This window comes from Herpailurus yagouaroundi, unplaced genomic scaffold, assembly GCF_014898765.1.
Source record: "Herpailurus yagouaroundi ecotype Mexico unplaced genomic scaffold, PumYag 141, whole genome shotgun sequence".
In the NCBI taxonomy this organism is placed as follows: domain Eukaryota; kingdom Metazoa; phylum Chordata; class Mammalia; order Carnivora; family Felidae; genus Herpailurus; species Herpailurus yagouaroundi.
In genome coordinates, this window is record NW_024412396.1 from 2,082,476 (window position 1) to 2,104,951 (window position 22,476).

Below are 22,476 nucleotides of genomic sequence, written 5' to 3' on the forward strand. Positions count from 1 at the left end.
GAAATCATGTTACATGACTTCTGAGGCTCTGTTGGGAGAAGCTTTGCAGTTTTTGTCTTGATTTCTTAGAATACTTGCTCTGGGGGAAGGCAGCCGTCATGTGAGCTGTTCTGATACTACCATGATAAGAGGAAGTCAAATGAGAGAAAGATGGCTAGTCAGCCTTCAGCAATTTCAGAACAGCACCCCCATCCCAAGCTCCATCATGTAAGCAAAGAAGCCGTAAAGATGTCACACCCAACTGAGACATCAGATGACATCAGTCCAGCCAACAACTGACCATGAACACATGAAAGACCTTGAGCAAAAACCACACAGCTGAGCCCACTCAACCCACAGAACTTTAAGAGGTGATAATGAAGTGTTGTGTTAAGGCACCAAAGTTTGAGGCAGTTTGTTACACAGCAGCTGTGACTTATTGGTTTATGGAAACCTTGTTGTGTCCTCTGGTAAGAGTGCATCTATTTGGGGGACTGGGACCACCAGTCCTGCAGCTCTATTTTTCTATGCCCTTTTCAAAACTGGAAGCCTTTCACATCACTCAGTAAATAGGTCTAGGCTATAACAACACACTCAAGTAAGACATATGTTGTCTCCAAAATCCAATGAGGCACATCAGGTATTATGACTCTTTCTTAACAGTAGGAGAGACCAGATGTAGCAATTTGACCTTCATCCTGCAAGAGGCATCTCAATTTGTCCCAGAGCATGGAAACCCAAAAATGTTCACTGAGGGAGCAAGCCCCTAAATTTTTCTTGGATGTATTTCCTACCCTTTAGCATATATGTGTCTTACCAAGGTGTCTAAAGCAGTTGGTCCATCAACGTAGTGGATCCATGTGATGTCTTGTGGAATGGCAATGCAATCAAATCCCTGTGGAACAAAATAGGACAAGGTGAAGAGAGCTGACATATATTTAAAGTGAAACAATGAAGGTATACTGCTGGACCTTCTGGGTAAAAAAAAAAAAAAAAATGTTTCCAGTAATCTCTGCTAGCAGGTATACAGAAGAAAAAAATTATTTTTCATATCAATGCCTGAGTCAAATGTCAAAGGATTTGTTGATTTAATCCAGCAATGAAGCCACATCTGGAACAGCAGCTGCAATTCTATTCACCATCTCGTTATATGCACAGTAATCCTTTGCCATTCTTCAAGAGTCATCTTCCTTCCACTCAGGCCAAATAGATGAGATGAATGGAGATGAGCTGGCAATTGCCAGCGCTATATCTTGTAAGTCCTTTATAGAGGCATTAATGTCTACAGTTTCTCCAGTATTACTGGATCTACCGTTTTGGAATTCAGAGGCAATTCTAATGTCTTCGACTTGTCCTCATTCCATAGATCAGACAACAGTTACAGTGATTCTGCCATTTGCTGAGTGTGTGTCTTTCAATTAGACACTCTAGAACTTGGGAAATAACCATGGGGTGAGTTCAGAGCCCAGCTGGATACCCTGTGAGATATACTTGAGCCAAAATACTATTAATCATTTGGCCGTAATAAACCCCTACTCTGATAAGTGGACAGAGTGGCATACTGGGTTTCCAAGACTTAGTATCATTTCAGAGCCAGTGTCCAGAAATCCCCAAAAAGTCTAGGTATTTTCCCTTCCCCAGTGCATTTACGTTGGCAAATGGCTGCAGGTCTTTTGTGGGAAAGGAAAAAGGAAAATTTCTAATTTTTTTTAAATTAAAAAAAAATTTAATTCTATAAACTAAAATTTTAGATTAGATAAACTTTGTCCATATAAATTAGAAAAATCTTACAATTCTTTTAGCATGTATGACACCTCATTATTTTGTACTTGTCCCCATGGGGCCCGGTTTTAGATATAGGAACAATGAAAGATGTTGAGGCTGGCTCTCGAAGAGTCTCAGCATTTATCCAGAGGATAGATTCTTCAAGCAAGGAGGGACTAAACTCCCCAAATAAGGGAGGGAGTCAGCTTCTGGAAAAGGAAGACTGAGGGGCTGCAAGACCTTGGTTTCCTCAGAATCTGCCCACATGTGGCTATTTTCAGGAGCCTACGTCAATCCCAATCAATGCCTTAATTTTAACCATAAGAGACCTTGAATTAAATTGGTATTATAATCCAGCTACCCACAAGATTAGCCTTTGGGTTTGGTTTTCAGAAATGTCCAACCCGGCGGTTATGAGAAATAAAGATTTCTATCAAAGCAGTCACAGAAACTTTGCAGTTCCTTCCTGGACCTTGAGTTGAAAAGGTTGAAAAGGTTGAAAAGGTAAGTTCATTATTTTCTTCCTCCAATTTCTCTATGGGCACTCAGAAGAAACCCACACCTCCTGCTCTTTATTTCTACTAAATTGTTCTATGGCAACAGCGATCTGGTAACCCAACTCCTTTTTTCCATACACCCCAATGTCAGGAACTACTAGTGTCCCATTTACCATTGCCAGTGGGGTCACTAATCCTACTAAAATCAGAGAATCAATACTAACTTCCCATCCTTAAAGTTCTGTTCCTCCAAATCAGTTCCAGGGCCAAAAATTGTTATCACTTAGAGGTCAGCCAGGTTAGCAGAACCACTGTAACTCCAAGATAGAATCAGTTACAATTCTGTAGCTACCTCTTATGTGGACCCAAGGCCAAGCATCTCATGATGGGCCTGGCGTCACTGTTGGCCAGGGAAGTCAAGAGTCAGAAAGATTAGCTGGACATAGAATGTAGGAGAACAAAGACAACTTGGGACCTGGCTAGTACCTCTGTATCTGACCACCGTGACCTTGTAAGAGGAATTGTAACTCTTTCACTTTTGTCTTCCAGATCACATGCTATTCCATCTTTTGGCCATCTTTACTGCAGAACTACATGTGGAAGGAGATTCTGGGAAACACAACTGTCTGCTTAACCAAACTGACCAGCACAGTCCAGCAGTTCTAAAGTGCTTGTCCTTATCCCAGATCTCAGAAGACAGTGAATATGGGCAGAAAGGAAAGCAGAGAAGACCCTAGGGGCTCACTGGTGGTCTTGTGACTGCAGCTGACCTGTGATTTGGAAGATTCCTGGAGACAGCAGTTGAGGCACACAGGGAACCTTCCTCTTAAAGATGAGACCATCAGTCTGGATCTACTGAGATTCCTCTCAGAGACAGTGAAACTAAAAGGTACACTATGGGTATGAGGAACAAAAGGCTCATTTCTTGTTTTAGACTCAGTCTTCCAAAGGGAGAAGAACACCAAAAGGAGAGTGAACAGAATCCTTGGGTCCCATAAATTCTAAAATACAGAGCACTTTATTTTGAACTGATTTACACAGGCAGTGCTTGCCTGTCAATGTTTCAGGCAGTATCTCATCAAATGAAAGAAAGAGAGAAATGGAGAGGAAGATTCTTAAAACCACTCAGTAAAGATGCTGACCTCTTCTTGCACATCAGGACTCCCCAGCTCAGAGTACTGGCCACCTATCTCCATGTAGCAGTTACACAGTGCTCCCCAGCCCCTGCCTCCTGCCACTAAGTGCTATGATGTGGGCTCCAGCCACATTCCCCGCCAGGCACTCTGGCCACAGTGGTAGAACCAGAAAACAGGGGGGAAATCTGCAAAAGGAACCTCAGACTTCCCAACCTCATAGTAATGTTTCTCAACCTGAGTCAGGTATAGCTCCTTTAAAGGACAAATAATTTTCATAGACCCCAGTGTTAGCTGCACTACTTTTAACATAATATTATTTAAACATGTAGAAACATAAAATGGTGTTTAAACTCTGTATGCTTATTGCGCTTGTACCAACAATAAAAAAATACAAGTGAAACGTGTAAAATTTTAAAACCAATAAAACTTTAAAGATTTTCATTTAATATTATACGTGAAGTTTTGCTGAAACTATATCATCAGTTTTGAATTGAAGAGATGAAAAATATATATGTGGTAGTGGATTTTACTCATCAGCTTGATGTTTTTTATTTTGTGCATAATTTTCACCGTTGTTATTTTTCCTTTGTTCAAACACAAATTCATATTGAATCGTTAATCTCTTCACTTGGTGGTCCAATTCCGTTCACTTGGCAGTCCAATTAATTTACGATCCACCAACAGGGCAATATTGAAAGAAATAGTTTTAACTTTTAATGAAACATTCTTTACTGAGTAATTACTACTGTAGGTATTCCTAATCAACTGTAGTCAAATAAATGGCTTACCAAAAGATGACTTCTACACAGCATAGCTACATGCATGATGAATACAGCATTGGTCACACATTGAGTTTTACATGTGTATGGCATCTCAGATGTGATGATTCCATTTGCTTACAATTTTTTTCTATTCAAATTACCTGACATCACTTGACCTTCATTATTGCTAACATTACTAAAAAGCAAAGGAGGGTGTTGGAATCTTGTGCCAGTATTTGCTTACAAGATCATTATTAAGATAAGCCCCAATGTGAGTCAGTTGCATTTTACAAGAAATATATATTCTTTATAGTCTTTCATAATTCAAGGTGGGAAATTCCCAGTGGGAGCAAATGAGGAATTGATTTACGGAGCCCATATATTTACAAATTTGTAGCACATTTCTGTTTTCATGCTGTTCTTTATTTTCTTAGCATTATCTATAATATTTAGCAATTGCTCTTCTTTAAATTAATAATAAAACATCAAGGCAGTCGTCTGGCCTTCTTCATGGCACCAAATTATAGCTAAGATCTGTTTAAAAGTTACAAATAAAATAAGTTATGTATTTTTTTCCATTTTTTTTTTAACGTTTATTTTTGAGACAGAGAGAGACAGAGCATGAATGGGGGAGGGTCAGAGAGAGAGGGAGACACAGAATCCAAAACAGGCTCCATCCAGGCTCTGAGCGGTCAGCACAGAGCCCGACGCGGGGCTCGAACTCATGGACCTTGAGATCACGCCCTGAGCTGAAGTCAGAGGCTTAACCGACTGAACCACCCAGGCGCCCCAAGTTATGTATTTAGATACACACTTTGCAGCATGAGCTTTGGTACCAACTCTTAACAAAAGCTACTATAATGATGCATAAAATAATTTGAAAAATTTTAAGGGGCCGTTAAACATAATAGCAGAAAAGTAACCAATATTTCTTACAGATATTCTCGTGAAGCACAAGGTAGAACACAACAGGCTAACAAGGAATGTCCTGGTTGCTTCCCTTACAAGCTGAAGTGTCGCCACCCTGTGGCAGGAGTAAAAATAATTCACAATTCTTTTAGTTCATCAACTGAAATTATGCAAATCTTAATTTAAATTTGGTGAAAACTCCAATATTACAAATTTTGCTCATGATATATGGATTATTAACTTTTATATCGCACCACTTAGATTTCACAAAATTTATGCTGCATGTTTTAGACAATACTGTATTAAAAACATTTTTAATTTTCATAAAAATATGAAGACCCATAAAAATTCCAAGATACATCACCAGAAATATGATAAGTACAAAGTATAAATAACTTTTTTAATGCAATTTTAAAATAACCTCTATTGCTATTATAATTTCCATATGGGTCTTAGAAATGACTTAAAAGTCATGGTAACTTTGTCTCTATAAAAAAGAACTCTATTCAAAAAAGGGATAAAAACTTAATAAAATGTAGAATACCGTCCATCACTAACATGAAATTCATAAGTCATTTGCTTTCTAAATCCTTCAATCAGTAACCTAAATAATCCAAATTCTCAATATATTTAAGGCATAATTTATTACCTTGTTTATTGCAAAACAGTATAATGTAGCCTGATTGTCAATTAGCTGTTACCAAATTATGATTTTTTTTAATCTCTAAGAAAGTATCTCACTAGTGAGTAGTGAATATCTGAGTTCATGGGAATTGGGTGATTACCTGTTTTCTCATTATGCTTTTGTATTTTCCAAATTTACAATAAAATACACATATATTAACTTTACGATTAAAAAGGAAAAAGTTGGTGCAGCGATTGGGGTTATAACACCCTGGAAATGACATAATCATATAGCAAAAAGTGGTATAATAAATTCTGATAAGTCTATATTCCATACAGTTAAAAATAATGAAGTGAATCTATATGCATAATAACAAGAAAAGAGCCTCAAAATGCGTTATTGGGAAAAGAAGTTGCAGAACAATACATAGAGTATGGTGCCATTTATGTTAATAAAAATACTTGCATAATACAAACCCTGAATATTATAGGTCTGCAAGTTGGCACCCAGATCCATTTCATCCATGTCTGTTCCTTTTGGTACCTTTATTAGAATGAGCAAATTCCACTGAGTCCTTTTCCTAATTGATGAACATATTTTGTTATGTAACATATTTGTTTAAAAAAGCAAAAAAACCATTTGTTTTCCAAATGGCTTTGCAGTAGTGATAAGGTCTGCTGATGGCTAGAAGAACCTCCTTGTGGCAGTACAGCCATTGAGTAATTGGTGTTTAGTCTGTTGACTAAGAAAGTTTGGGGTGCTTGGGTGGCTCAGTTAAACGTCAGACTTTAGCTTAGCAGCTCAGGTCATGATCTTGCAGTTGGTGAGTTCAAGCCCCACATGGGGCTACAGAGTCCCACTTCAGATCTTTATCCCCTGTCCTCCTGTCTCTCTGTCTCTGCCCCTTCCCCTTCCTCTCTGCCACAGTGTCTCTCTCTCTCTCTCTCTCTCTCTCTCTCTCTCTCTCTCTCTCTCTCAAAAATAAACATTAAAAAAAAGAAAAAAGAAAGTGAATGTTCTTAGTAAACCAACAGGTGATTGGCCTACCAGTGGCAAACTTAAGCTATTTAAATTGGGACAAGAGGGGCGCCTGGGTGGTGCAGTCGGTTAAGCGTCCGACTTCAGCCAGGTCACGATCTCGTGGTCCCTGAGTTCGAGCCCCGCATCAGGCTCTGGGCTGATGGCTCAGAGCCTGGAGCCTGTTTCCGATTCTGTGTCTCCCTCTCTCTCTGCCCCTCCCCCGTTCATGCTTTGTCTCTCTCTGTCCCAAAAATAAATAAACGTTGAAAAAAAAAACTTTTTTTAAATAAATAAATTGGGACAAGATTCAGACTTAAACCCAAATGCCTATGAATTTGCATTTTTAGTCCCTGTGCAAGGCAACTTCTTCCCTTGCTTATTATGATATCTTGGAAACCAAATTATTAATAAATGTGCCTGCTGAGAACATGAGAAGTTTAATGGCTTACAAGAGGGGATGTTATCTTAACCCAAGCTCTAACAAACCACCATGAAGAACCTACCTCCCAACAAAAACATCTCTCTGGCAACTGGATTCCGCATGCATTCAATTTTAACACAGACAACTGTCCTCCTGTGAATTATTATTTCCTTAGAGATATAATGCTAGAGCCAAGTTGGCACCTCAATCATTTTTCTTGCAGAAGTGACAGGCATTGTGTCTCCTCTCTTTATACATTAATTTAATTAGGCAAACTTTCACAGTCCTTCACTATCAGCCTACAGTCTCTCTACCTTCCCAATCCTGGGAGAAGCCTTATCACACTGAGAAAAATGGTACCATATGTCGTACCTAGAGGGAGTTCCCGAGTATGTTAGCAGTGAGGAGACACCTGGCTATGAGGTCCACAAATACAATCAACCTCTAATCCAAGTCCCAACCAAGTCCTCCTCCCAGCCCAGGCTATTCTGCCTCCATCCACATTTTGTCCCCTTCCTCTGAAAAAGGATAGAAAAGGAAATTCTAGTGTAAAGGCAGTAAACAAAATTAACAGGATATATATAAATACATAATTTTGAGTGCATAAAGTCAAAAGACTTCTAAATGTCCCAAAGTGTTTTAATTAAAAGATCAATAATAAATTAGTATTTAAAAAAAATTTTTTTTCAACGTTTATTTATTTTTGAGACAAAGAGAGACAGAGCATGAACGGGGGAGGGGCAGAGAGAGAGGGAGACACAGAATCGGAAACAGGCTCCAGGCTCTGAGCCATCAGCCTAGAGCCCGATGCGGGGCTCGAACTCACGGACCGCGAGATCGTGACCTGAGCTGAAGTCGGGCGCTTAACCGACTGAGCCACCTAGGCGCCCCTAAATTAGCATTCTAAAAGTGTGTGTGTTGTATAACAGTCAAATATCAATATGTTTAATATAAGGGCACCTGGGTGGCTCAGTCGGTTAAGCATTGGACTCTTGATTTCAGCTTAGGTCATGATCTCACAGTTCATGAGTTTAACAGTGCAGTGCAGTCTGGGCTGACAGTGCAGAGCCTGCTTGGCATTCTCTCCCCCCCCCCGTGTGCGCGCGCACGCGCGCTCTCTCTCTCTCTCTCAAAATAAACAAACTTAAAAAAATATGTTTAATATATAAAGAGCTCCTACAAATGGATAAGGAAAACACTAGCCGGATAAATATATGGGGGGAAATTAGCTACAAAAATTATATATAAATTGCTAATAAATATTTGAAAAAGTCAACCACATTTAAAATTTAAAAATACAAATGAAGACAACTATCATTCATATAAAATAATATGGATTTTTTAAAGTTTATTTATTTAGAAAGGGGTGGGGGGGATCAGGGGAGGGGCAAAGAGAGAGGGCAAGAGAGAATCCCAAGCAGGCTCCACACTGTCAGCACAGAGCCAGACACGGGGCCTAATATGGATTTTTTTTTTTTTAACAACTGCACCTCAGTGCTCACGAAATTGGGCACATGAAGGGCTCTTATATGTATTGCTGCTATGATTACAAACTGATACAATATAACATAGATATATAATATATATAATGCAAATTTTTAAAATGATCACCCCTCTTGGCCTAATAATTGTAATCTGTCTTTGAAATAATTATATGAGCAGATTTTTTTTTTAATAAACAAAGAGGTCCATTAAAGGTTATTCATACTCCCAAGAATTGGAAATAACCTAAATATTTTGCTCTAATATAAATGGAAAACAGAAAATTGAATATATAATATGGCTTCAGCAATGTAAGAAAATATACTTAAGAATAAGATTAAAAAGAAATACAGCAAAATGATATAGTAATTATCTCTGGGTCACAGCATCATGTATGATGTTCTTCTTTAAAGTGGCATGTAAAAAATAAAAAATTTAAAAAATTAAAAAATTAAGTAAAATAAAATGACATGTAATCACAATTTTTTCTTCAATGAACACATAAAATGAGAAAAATGATCTCATAAAAGCACCTTTTAAATACTAGATTGCATATTTTTAAGATATTCCTAGTTTCCCTTAAAGTGGGTGGTCTAACATAAATAAATTTGTCCAGATCTCACTAGAACACAGATTAATATGCTCCATCCCTGGAGAGAGGAGTTCTAAAGTCAACTGCCTACAATGTAACTCAGAACTGCCTTCCCCCCAACCCTGAACTTAACTGCTTCAAACTTCAGCTAAAGTTCTATTATTTTTGTTAAACAATACAAGCTACACACATGGTCTGTTTGGTGAGCTATTTTGTTTTTCAAAAGTAAAACGACATGTTGTTTCTCCACAAAGGGCCAGGAAGGAGAGGATACCTAACACTCAGGACAGAGGGAGCAATCTAAATTGACCACAGAATCATGTTTGATCGCTGTTCTCAAAACATCCAAATCAATTCAGTCGTTCTGAACACCAGTTTGCACCCAGCACCCTGCTGGGTCATAAAGACTGGAATGAGGAGGGTAAAAGAGAGCAAAATGTCGTCGAGCCACAAACATTCACCTTGGGTTCCTGCCTCCCTAAAAAATAACCTGTAAAAGATAAGAACTGCTTTACCTCCTATTTCAGAACTAAGTGGGATAAGTGTGGATGCTTCTATAAGCAAATCTTCCCTGGAACAAATCTGATAGATAAACACTGCATTCTCCCTAAAAGCAGGAAGGACAAGAAGAGGTACGAAGATCCTCTTTAGGAAACGAAATCAAACAAACAAACAAAAAGCACAAAAACGAAACAAAAACCAACCCCCAAAACACCTCCTGTGTGGACAATCAAGGGATCACTGTCCTTTTCCCGAGCAAGAGGGAGAGAGAAAAGCCACCACCCACCCCCTGACTGGCAGTCTAACCATGAGGCTCCCAAGCTAATCACGAGATCTTGGCACTCTGTGATCTGTTTCCCACCCCTAAAATGAGGGAAGGGACTCAAGGACTACATTTGCTAGCTCTAACATCTTATGGGTCTATGAGGAGCTTTCTTCTGGCTGGCCCCTGGAGGCCTGTGGAGACCAAGTTTAGGGAATCCAGGAGTCTCTGCACTAAATGACATAGCTTCTCAGTGTGGACATTCTGCAAGCACTTTAAAATAATTAGTTGGTCCCAGGGCTGTCTCTTAAAACTTTAATATTTACATTATGACAAAGTGAAAGTGCTCATTAGCATTTGAGCCAAAGCAGTGCCATTCTCTTTATTCATTCCAACGAGCTGATTTTACATTAGCAAGAAAGAGTTGGAGAGGTAGAGGCCCGTGGGTATATGCCTAGCCAAAGTGGATCTCAGATGGAAATAAATTTGAAAAGCATGAACGGAGGACACTTGGAGGAATTTATTCGTGCATCTGACCTCGAGAGAGAGAGCAGGGTCCAAATAAGTGACTTCTAACATGCCAGCCCTCGTCGTCCTAGCGATGCCCACAGCTCCCAGAGGTGCCCAACCAACCCATTCTGCAAACACATAACCATCCTAGAGCATGGGGACTGATGGCAGGGAGGACCAACAACAATAGCAAAGATCTCCTCCCTGCTTCAACTTCCTCAAAAGTCCAGGCCCCCGAAGGCTGCATTTTCTGAGCGACGTACTCTCTAATTGTGATGAGTAACCCCAAACAGGAACAGCCCCCACACGAACTTATGACATCTCCCACTTCACTTCCAGTGAAATATGTCACAGTTCTGCTTAGAATCTGCCCAGACGCACATTTCCTTTCAGTAGACGGGGGTGAGCCCTCACCTCCCTGGATCATCTTCGACCTAGTGGAGGGGCCTTAATGTCCCTAAGTGCTCAGGGGCACCTTCCTGTGTTGGGGCTCTTCATCTGTGCCCAGATATCGTGTTCCATCTGAGGCCTCTGGCTCCTTCTGAAATATATACCAGAGAACAATCTGGTAAAGCCTAGCAAAGATTTTTGAGGATTAATTCTGTAAGAACTTCTTACACAGAAGGGAATTCTCCTCGGAGGGATGAGTCTTCGCTGTACCGCCGAGCTCTGACAGTAGAGCCGCCAGTGGGCCCGCGGCGTAGGGTGAACACCCCCCACCTCCACCGCTTCTCTGCAGTTTCCGGAAATGGCCAGAGGGACAACACTGCTGTTCCAGTTTGATGTTTTCTCTAACATCACAACCTGAGCATGATTTGCATTTCAGATTTTCCAGAATGCCTTCTTTCAGGTTAGGACTGGCCTCACCTAGAAGTTAGTTATGCAGCAGGATTTGACACACAGACCAAAATTCCTCCACTAACAGGATTTATACCCCCCACCAACCCTCTGTAACAGCTGAAATCTATCCATTAGACAGATTTTACCCTTTGAAGTATAGCCACTGAAGGTGCAGGTTAAAACGCCAAATCTGTTCCTTGCAGAAGCATCTTCCAGAACCTTTCTCAATTACTAATGCCCCAGTAATGCCGGAAGGTCAGACTGAGAAGTTTGGGTTGAAATCAACATAGCAACAAATGAGGACTGGTTTTATAAACACATATATTTAATTTATGAAATTAAAGTGGTACCAAAATGTAAAGAGATTCAAGATCATTTTGGATCAACAAATTCATGACAGATCCTCGATATCCTATCAATAGGAATTAGCGCAAACTTACAGTTTAACCTTTGGGGTTAATGTCAAGAAGAAGAGCTACTTCCCCCGTGCCCATGACAGAAGCAGAACATTAGTACAGATTCCCCGGGGATCAGATTCCGTTCGTAATTCAGTGTAAGCAGGGTGTGTGATAGACACAGCAGAAAGATCTGGTTTTGACTCTGTCTCTACTGCATTTAAGGTGTGTGACCTTAATTAAGCCACCTAAGCAATGTGAGCCTCAGTTTCCTGATCTATAGATCTCAGATATGGAAAAGAAAAAACACTGTAAAATTTCTGTTCGGTTATTCTCCACTATAGAATCTCTCCATCTTTTTCCTTCTTTCACACCCAGTGGCAGAGGAATCAGCTGGTGGTGCCAGCCAAGACCCTCAGAAGGCCTCTCCTGAGCCGTTGTTAGCTCTGAATTGGGACAGGTATGTCCCATGCTTAATTTCTTGCTCGCCTGTCCAAAGGGGCTTGTTCACAATGTCGATGATAGGGCTACTTCCTGGATAGGACAGGATCATTTTTTGTGCTTTTGCACTAGTCTGTATGTCTGTCTGCCTTGCATTTGAGAAACATCTCATTGATTCAGACTAGAAATTTCAAGAAGGCAGGGTTTCTTGCCATTTAACGAACGAAGGATGATGCCCAATAGAGAACCACACATGAACAGGGGCTAAATCATCCATAACATGCTTGTGATGCCATGATATTAAAGAGATATCACAAAAGTGACAGCTCCCTCTCACACTGAATCACTAACTTCCATATCTTGTAAAACAAAACCAAATCACAAACACCACCACCACAAAGGAACCTAGGAGTGCCAGCTAAGTGACTAAGTTTTATTTCTCAGCGAGGTGATTCCAGAAGCCTTCGGAGACTGGGAGGAAACCTCTCTGTGATCCCCCCACCCCCATATTTCTATACAAGGAAAATCAAATTAGGCTGAGTGATTATAGCCAGCTTTCAGAAGAAAGCAGAATAAACCACTTTGATTTGCTCCATAGGTGGGCTTGGCCCCTTGGACAAGGCTTAAACCTGCCTTCCAGCCAGAAGTCCACCGCACCTCTGTGCTCAGTGGTTTCGCCCTGGCCCCAGCTCTACCTGGTAATGCCTGGCTCTGGAGTTTGAGTTCTGTGGCCTCTTCCTACCTGACAGACATTCACGTCAATTCTTCTAACGTGTTCCAAAACCAATTCTTCTAAGGCAGAATTCTTCTAGGCAGGCCGGCTGCTGAGCCACTGGGATATAGAGGAGACTGAGGCATTTGGTGTCCCAACCAACTCTGTCACCTCCCTCCTCCGAAGGGGTGGAAGTCCCCAACCCCTCATAGTCCCCTGTGATTATGAGGATTCCTACACCTGCTTCAGAGGAGCCCATGAGAGATGCACAGAGCAAGCTGGGGCCACTCAGGCCCCCTCTGAGAAAAGGAAGAAAAGAAGGGATCTGGGTGGAGGTCACTCCACCACTGATTTCCTCACTCAGGTCCAGCCTGTCAGAGAGTAGAGTGCAGCAGTCAGACCAGGTATCTGCTTTACCCCCTACCCTCCTCCTTGGGGGTACTGCTGTGATACTGGTTGGTTCTGGCCCTAAGGACACTCAGAGGACTGTGTTAGTGACTGTGATGTCCCAGCATCCTGCCTGCCCAGCTGAGGCCTGGGATCTTAGGAGTGGGGCTCCAAGGCCACAGGGCCCAACTGAGGAATCTTCCACCTCCAAACCACTCCTCCCTCTGACAGACAGCGGTGGGCAGAGCAGGGAGGAGCAGAACGGGCCAACCCTTTCCTCTTTGCTGCATAGAAATTACCAGGGCTTTACACTTGATTCCAGTTCTGTCTCTGGCACTTATTAGCTCTAAGACTTTGGGGAAGTCATTGAACAGCCCAGGGTCCCTTCGCTCATGAAATGGGAATAGAACACAAACCTCGGTTGGTTGTAAGAGTTAAATGAGTCCATGTCGTGGTAGAGTTGAAGGCGCGCAGTAGGCACTCAGTGACAATTAAATTCCCTTGCCTTGTAAGTTTGGAATGAAACTCATACAATCCCGGAGAAGATGTGATGGGGGATAAAGGGAGGAGGGAAGCGCAGGTGTTGTGGTTCCGACGAATCCACATCAGGCTTCAGGTGACACCCTACAACTCCATGAAGTTGGAAAGAACTTTTCTTCTTATTTGTGATTTGTTCAGAAATGAAAAAAGAGGGAACTGAGGCCCAGGGACTCTGATCACTGGCTTTACTTTGGTTCCAGGACCAGGAGCTCATAGAATCTGGAGGGCCATTTGTTCCCACAGCCTGGGTGGATACGACCAAGGTCAGCCCACCTCCAGGACACATTGAGCCTCTGTGCTCCACACCTGCAGAGATGAATGAATTACCTGCTACCCATCCTCTCCTGGTCTCTGTCTCCAGAATATAAACCCCCAACAACACAACTGGCAAAGAAACTGGGCTCCAAGATATGACTACTACAGCCTTGCAATTTGTGTGGTCTGCTAAAAGAAAAATGAGGCCCCAAGGGAGGGGAGAGGGAAACAGAAGAATGTGTAAAGTTTTCCAACTAAAGAAAAGACACACACACACACACACACACACACACACACACACACAGAAAGAGGGAGGGAGAGAAAGTTAAAGTACTAAAAGTTTTTTGAGTTCATTTAACAACTCAATTCAACAAATTATATTTCCTACACAAACATTCTGAGGATTAAATGAACAATACAATACTTTTCTTAGCTCTTTGTCATCAAATGCTTTGCTGTAAAAGTTGTATTCCTGGAGAGTTGATATCAGAGCTTCTTGCTCCTTGTCAGTAAACATAAGAAGAGGCCAAACCTGTGTAAATTTAAATTACATAAAACCTTTCCCCCAACTGCCTGGTCTCTTAACAGCCCCTTTTCACTGAGCTCTGTGGTCTCGGAATGTAAATATCTTTATCTTAGCAGCACAGACTTTTGAAAATTTGACATAATAGGATTTCTCCCTCACAAGGCATATCAAACACCATTGCAAACTAAAGTCTATTTTACTTTTAACCAAGACTAAATCAAAGGGTCCTTTCTATGTTTATTTTTAGACTTTCTGTTCCCACACAACCAATGAAGTGTCCTCTCTGTCCATCCTGCCAACCGGAAGCCCTGCGAATCGGCCCCATCACCCCCAGAGTCGGCCCCAGAGATGAGAGTATGATGGGATTGTGAGAAAAGGCAGCAGGAACAGTTGGGGCTGCATCTCTGTCTGAAGTGGTCCTGGTGGAGTAGGGAAAGTGGGTGGACCACATGGGCAGATACCTAAAAGCAATAAAGAACCAACAGGTACTTAAATGAGGCAATGTAAGATGGAGACAAAAGTGACAATGATTTTAGCTTGTCTCTGTTCTATGAAGTTCTGGTTCAGTTTCAAGCTGGTGTAGAAACATAGAACTTCATGTGAATTGATTTCTAGAACCCTCATGCTAGAACAGTACATGTTTCTTGAATGAATAAATGAATGACACGTCAACCCAATGAATGAAAAGCAATATGAGAAAGGGAAGAATCTATTACAGATCAATGAACAGGAACCCAGGAGATTCCCCTTTGTCTCCCTTTGTCTCCTGACCCGGGGAGAGTGGCCAACAGCTGGAGCAGAGTCCCTAGCATGACACACATCCGAGCGAGCATGTCACCGTCGGCCGCAATTCCTTGGGCAGCTTGAATCATTAGCTTCCATGATATGCTCCCCACCTGTTGTAGCCTCTAGTGATCCCTCTCTTCTTGGAATCTCTACTTCCCATGTGAGATGTTTTCCTCATTTAGAGAATTAATCAGTACTGTTTTTAACTGTTGTGCTTCTTCCTTCCTTCTCTAGATAATACGATCCTTAAAGGTTGAGATGGCGTCATATGCTGCTTTTTGTGCCTACTTCACTGCACATTCTAAAGCTGAGTACATACGGAAGAATGAATCAATTAATGAAATTAATGAGCACACGCCAAGGCTTAAGGAGAAGGACATTAACTGCTTGGCTTGATGACAAAAAACAACATCACTCTTTGTGTTTCAGTCCCCAGCCCAGAGATGCAGTCGCCTTCCTCTTGTGTTGGGGGCCCACAGTGATGCACAGGCACCTGCAGCCAGTGCCTAAACCCCGCAGCTGGCGCATGCCCTGCCTGCACTTTATTCACTGCTCTTGTGAGCTGCAGTTGTGAGCTGCAGTGTGTTGCACCGGGTCTTCCACCCTGGGGAGTGTTTCACAGCTGTCCACACAGCCCAGCATACCTGCCCAAGACCCAGTCTGTTGAATCAGGGCTAAACACACACTTCGACGCCATCACAGGCAATGGAGCTCATGTCACACAAGGTCAGTCTTGGGACACTTGGGCCCTGAGTTGAGAGGGTGGGATCGGCCCTGGAGTGAGGGTCCACTTACAAGGACTTGATGTGAAAGTGGGTGGCAGGCAGCTGAAAAGACCCACGGAATTCCCCTTGTGCACTGTGACTTTCTCCATCCCGCCCTTTGGGGATTCCTCAAGATATGAGGGGACATTTCAGAGTGGGGCGTGGGACTCTGTCTGCCCAAGTGGCAGAATTCACCTCGGCTTTCGGCAAGACATGTTCAGTGGGCCAGATTTGCAAGATTTACGTGTAGAGTCTGGAAGATAGCCAGATTTGTAAAAAATCAACAGACACCGTCTCTCCAGAGGGGAAAGGGCTCCAGGCTCCAGGAGGCAGTGCCAGGGTGGTCCAGGCCGATGTCAGGAAACCGGACCTTCTGCTGCAGCGGGGAACCTAAGGAGATCAACGCTGTGGGATTTCTGTTTCACCGGCGTCGCCGGGACTTCAGCTCCACTGTGAAAACGACAATGCGGAGAAGAGGCAAGTGGCCACTAGATGGCAGCAGAGGGTAAGAAAAGTGAGTTCCAGGCGGCTGGGGTGGAGGGGGGGGCGTGTGAGGCTTGCAGCCCCTCCATTTTGCTTTACATCTTTAATGAGATATGCGAAGAAAATGAGTCCCTTACATGCCAGACACAGATGCCAGAGCATATGGAGAGATGCCGCACAGCAATATTTCTCTGGTTATTAAACAGGAGGCACCTAACTAGTCATTCACTGCATCATCATGCAGAGTTGTCCTTTGTGTCTTGGATGCCGCTGTTGACAAGGTAATAACAGGAGAAAGCAGTTGAGAAGACTGATGTAGGGACGTGGGCCTCTGGGCTCGCAGCATCGCCCCGGCGGGGTGCCGGGCGGGTTGCCAGCAAACGTGAGCAGCCCAGCCCACGGGGGCCACCTTGCCAAGGGACATTGTGTGGCCTCTGCTGCCAGACTCAGTCCAGGCCCAGCTTGGCAGCTAGAAAGGGTCTCCCTGGCAGTCCCTGAGGGCTCATTTATTCAGAACCCGATTACCACCAGACAGCTCTGGAGTCTGACCTTTGGCCACAAGCCCCAAATGGGAACGGGAGCTCCGGACATTTTAAAGAGCGAGGCATGCTTACTTTTCTGGCAGAATTGAAGACGCACAGTGTAATGAAAATGCACTCAAATGCACAGAGACAGGGGAACACTTTTTTCCACGCTGCCCTAAGCAAAGGTGGGGAGTCCAGCCCTGCTGACTGTGAAATATTTTCACTAGGAGAGTGGTTTCTCCTGACGGACTGTTACCAGGGCTGGGAGCAAGCAGGTACTGCTATATTTCATTTCTATATTCCACCTACTTTTCCACTCCCCACACTTTGCCCTACCCCCAGCCGCGCCGCCTGACCATTCTTTAGTTAATTCTCCCACCTTCCCAACCGAAGGTTTTATATAGCCATTCTTCATACAGAGAAACTGAGGCACAAAACTGAGATACAGCTTCAGGTCTCCCGGTCCCCATCCCTTTCCAAAAAGTTGAAACCTCTCCACGGTCTCCGGTGGAAAAGTAATAGCAAGATTTACCCTGCCACCATTTCCCTCCCTGTTTTGGAAAACAAGCCTATGTGCCAGAAACCTTCACTTGTCTGTGTGACCGTAGACAACTCACTTACCCTCTCCGTGCCTCATTTTCTCATCTGTAATTTGAGGGGCTGGTACTGGATGATGACTAAGGCCCCTTCCAGCTCTGCGATCCTGTGGCTTTAATTTCACAAGCCTCTGCCAGCCCTCAAAGAGTGTCACACATGATGCTTTTTCCAACAATAGCCACACTCAACAGGAGCAAGCAGCATTTCCTCCTCCAGTTGAGAAGAAATGTGGTCGTGGTTGGAGTCTTGTTGATGTTCTTTGTCCTCAGAGCAAGAGAAACGGGGAAGTTTCAGATGTTACTGACACTAACAGCAGGGCCTGGAGGTGGCCACACTCTTGTGGAAGAGACCACGCAGAGCTGTCTCGGTGGGCGGTGGAGATGTACGGGCAAGACCGGAGGATGTTTTAATAACTATTTCTCAATAAAAAGACCCATTTTATTCTGCACAGGGGTCTGGGGGCAAATCCAGGTCTCCCAGGAGGGATCGACTCTCGCCCATAATGGGGGATTGGTTCAGCTCAGCTGCTCTTACAAAGGGCTGAATACAGCATGCCATGGTGAAGGCAGCTCCCCACAGCTCCATGTGAAAATGACTCACAGCAGTTATGAATATCAAACCTCCTTTGATGTATTCCCAGACACGAGGAGCAGCCACAGTGGGGAGGAGGTGGACTCTGGATGCTAGCTCTGTGGGGTGGTGCACAGAAGGCCTGGGCACATCTGGCACCGTCCTGAAGCTCCAGGAGAAATCCAAGCTGCCTAATTACCCCAGGACAACAGAGCTCACTTTCATCCACCTCTCTGTCTCTCTCCCTCTTTCTCTTTCCGTCTCCAACAACAGAGGAATTAGATTCTCCAAGAATTACAACCTGTTTTTATACCTTCACCCTTCCCGAGGGGATAACAATTCACTTCCCTGAATAAAACTGGTTTTATTGAGCACAAAATGAATGCACCCCCTCACTCAGCATCTGCGCCAATTGCTTTAAAGCCATAGACCTGGCCCCAGTCAGCCAAGCGGAAGGATTTTCCCCTGTAATGGCCATTTCTAGACACTCAGCCTTTCAAGTGGCTGCATGGCACCTTGTTCTCCTAATAGGCTCTCAATGATGATTGAATACAAAGCCTCCAAGTCTCTCTTGTGTTGGCAGCTCCTGAGACCCAGTCAGTCACCACCGTCCAGAGCAGAAGACCCAGCCATGCCGACTGTATGGTGAGTGCCCAGGCCCAGAGCAAAAGGGGAGGGTCAGTCACTGCCACGTCATGCCTGTTTCACCTGAAAGCTTCTATATACGAGGAGGGTCTTCCCATTCTAGACAGGGTTCAAGAATATGTTGCTTCCTAGAAACTTGGGCAAAGTCTTTCCAGTTATAGAAGGAAGCAGCAAAGATGTCTAGGGAGGGAATCTGTCTAAACCCATGTCCGTGCATTGCTGTCTTATGAAATGGGGCTGATTTTATTTGGTAGTTAAGTTGGGCTTTGACTGGAAAACTCACGCACCTGCAGAGGTCTGCACATGCGCACATGGAAATACTAAAACACTCTAACTGAGCACTGACCATGTGCCAGGCACAATGCCCAGGGCTTCGCACACACCATCACCTCCAAGCCTCAAAGGTGCCTGGCGGGGAGGGCAGATATCATTATCCCTGTTTTACAGGTGAGGTGCCCAAGGCTCAGAAAGCCTAGGAAACTTGCCTAAAATTGAAAAACTAAAGTAAAAGAACTTGGATCCAGGATTGATGGATTTTTAAAGCATCATCTCTTAACCACCGTGCTGTGGGGCAACATGTTTATTATGTGTCGGAGGCACTGGAATTCTGAGGAGGAACAGGAAGGACAGGTTCTTGACTTCAGAAAGCTTGAGTTCAACCACTCACCAGCGCACACAGAGTTACTGTCACTTCTATGCTCCAAGACTCCTACAACCAAGGGGCCCATGTCCCATCTTTCCCTGTCACACTACTCTCAGACCTCCTGACCTTGATTACCAGTGCGAACATCGTGTGTACCATAAAGACTGGGGTCTTCTCCAGTAGAACTTCGGATGCTTGAATTTTACAGGCAACAATGTGAGCAATTCGACCACGGATGCATGACGCTATAGTTACTAAGCTCCTGAACTAGCCACTGTTTGTTTTATATTGTTTTTTAATTTGATTGGGAAGTTTCTCTGACCCCATTACTCTGTATTTTCAGAAGAGCAGGACAGAAGAGCAACAGGGCAGGGACCAGGAAGATTTCAAGTTTGGAGGCTCAGGAAGTCAAGTGATAGAACGAGAAGAAATAAAGCAGGGTGAGGTGAAACTCCTTTGCTTCCATGACCTCCGAAGGGAAGTGATGATGTATCTGAAGGACACTGCACACGACGATGTAACAGAAAGAAGGAAGCAAAGGTTGCACTAATTGCAGAGTTTGCCAAGAGTGGACTAGCTGCCAAGGCTACTTCAACCTTCCCATGATCTGGGAGACAGCACAGTGTCCTGCTGTGCTGGACGTCTTCCAGTGGCATTGACCCAATAGGGGGGTTGAGGAGAAGACTTCTTGGTATTAAGAAAGAGAAACTTCCCTCCAAAGTCAAGCTACTGAACCACCTACATGTGAGATACAAGAGGACTGACCAAGACCCCTTGAATCCCAGCAAGAATGCTGAGAGCAGACTTAAGGTAAATCAATGGACTGGATCCCTTTGCAAATCAAATTTTTTTAAGAGTTCATTACACACAAATTTGCATCCAATTTCATTTCCAGAGATTCATGCTCATTCCTGCACTGACCATCAATCTGAAGATGTTTATTCGAGATCAGCGTCTTCCTAGAACCTTGACAAGACTGGACTGAGAGTCAAGGAGGTACAGCTCTAGGCCACCACCCCACCATCACCACCACCACACTTTCTTTTTTTTAATTTTTTTTAACGTTTATTTATTTTTGAGACAGAGAGAGACAGAGCATGAACGGGGGAGGGTCAGAGAGAGAGGGAGACACAGAATCTGAAACAGGCTCCAGGCTCTGAGTGGTCAGCACAGAGCCCGACGCGGGGCTCGAACTCACGGACCGCAAGATCATGACCTGAGCCGAAGTCGGACGTTCAACCGACTGAGCCACCCAGGTGCCCCAACCACCACACTTTCTAGGTCCCTAGGCAGTCTGGTCATTTTGTCAGCCGGTCATTATTTCTCCTGACAAAACCCAAATTGGGAAACCAATATGATCTTTATTTCTGGTTCTCTCTATACATACCAGTCCAGGTACCCAGTCACTGATGAATTTTAATCCTCATTTTCATTTCTCAACTAGGGCTTCCAGTTCCTACTCTGCCAGCCTCATCTGGTGGAGCCGCTCCTAAGGCTCCTGATGAATCCAGACACCCACCTCAGCCTCACTCTAGGAATCCATCCTTCCCCAAAATGCCTGCGTTTGACCACTGGAGGGCAGTGCTGGACCAGCCAAATCTCTTTAGGGGCTCTGCTCCACCACTGTCCCCACCTTGCCCTGGCATAAGCAGCATGCAGCCTCTGGTTGGGAGCCAAAACCGAGGACCACGGGAGCACCCTGAGAGCAGCAGCACGGCCAGCACTGTTACAATGGCTCCCCGCGCCTGGCGTCGTAGGAATAAAAGGCAGTTCATTGGAAAGAGGATTTGGCTCCATAGGTGACACAGTCCCCTGGGAAAGAAACTGAAAGGAAAACTTGCCTCATCATGTCATTAAGCAGGAACAATCTGTGCCTCTGACCAGGGGTTGTAGACTCCTACCTTTTTCTACCCTCTCGGATGTAAGCTCCTGGCAGCACATACAGTGCTTGGCAATAAACGTCTGTTGAACGAGTGAACGGATGCATGCATGCATGTATATATATGCATAATGGAAATTGGCCATTTTCAGATCTGCTGCTGTTTTCTAGCTCTTATAACATCGGATGTTTCAGCCATCAATTAGTTGCTGAGCATTCATAGTCTTGGAGACAGCTAAGGATAGTCAGGTTATTAATTACAGCAGTGGCTGTCATTGTACAGATGTTATTTCAAACACCACTTCAAGAATTTCGATCTCTTACTTTTAGGAAGTCCTTCATTATGTCACCCACGTGTCCTCAGACCTCACCAGCCTGTGGATTTAAAAATACAGACATTGTTCCCTTAATATCCGACCCACGGTAACCGCAGCCTCTCTTGTGGGAATATGAAGCCGCCATGCTCTCCCTGGGGGATTTGTGGTAATTTCATCCCACACTGGAACCCCACGGGGCTCGACAACTCCTCTGAGCCAGAGCTCCTATTCACACCACCTTGGGCCATCTCATGAGACTCAGGTCTAGGCTACTCTCCCCTGTACCTGCCCCCGACAGATCCCATGGCAGTGTGGACACAGCCTGCTCCCACAATCATTTAGAACACAACTACATACTTGAGGAGAGAAAGAAGTGCACATCTTGAGACGCCAAAACCCAACATGAGACCCTCCTGTCTCCCCCACGGGCTTTCACATAGCAGGAACCAGTCTGTGCCCCCGTTAAAAATCTGCAGGTATCCCCACATCTCCAAGTTCAGAACCCAAGACTAGCTCCTTTCCTGCCCTGAACCAGGACAGGGGAAAAAATCATTTCCTGCCAAGAAGCTCTCCCCACACCCTCCAATGTCTCAGGTAGAGTGTGGCCTTCACAGCCCAACAGGGCAAACATGGTGTTTTTAGGTCTTAGAACACCACTTATGGGACACCAATGTCCCTGATTAAATTCATATGGGATGGGGGTAGAACCTGCC

At 43.9% G+C, this 22,476-nt stretch overlaps 2 long non-coding RNA genes across 2 annotated transcripts in view; one reads left to right on the top strand and one right to left on the bottom strand.

The window, feature by feature from the left end:
• The window catches only part of LOC121031479 (uncharacterized), a 238,362-nt gene extending 220,008 nt beyond the window's left edge, over positions 1-18,354 (bottom strand). The window contains exons 1-2 of the long non-coding RNA XR_005790719.1: positions 17,734-18,354; positions 797-874 (exon numbers count right to left, since the gene is read on the bottom strand). This is a non-coding gene — a long non-coding RNA (uncharacterized LOC121031479). The remainder of the gene's footprint in view (positions 1-796; positions 875-17,733) is intronic.
• A 612-nt stretch (positions 18,355-18,966) lies between these two features.
• LOC121031486 (uncharacterized) lies at positions 18,967-21,545 on the top strand. Its single transcript, XR_005790726.1, has 2 exons — positions 18,967-20,377; positions 21,012-21,545. It is a non-coding gene; the product is annotated as an uncharacterized LOC121031486 (long non-coding RNA).
• The last annotated feature ends 931 nt before the right edge of the window (positions 21,546-22,476 follow it).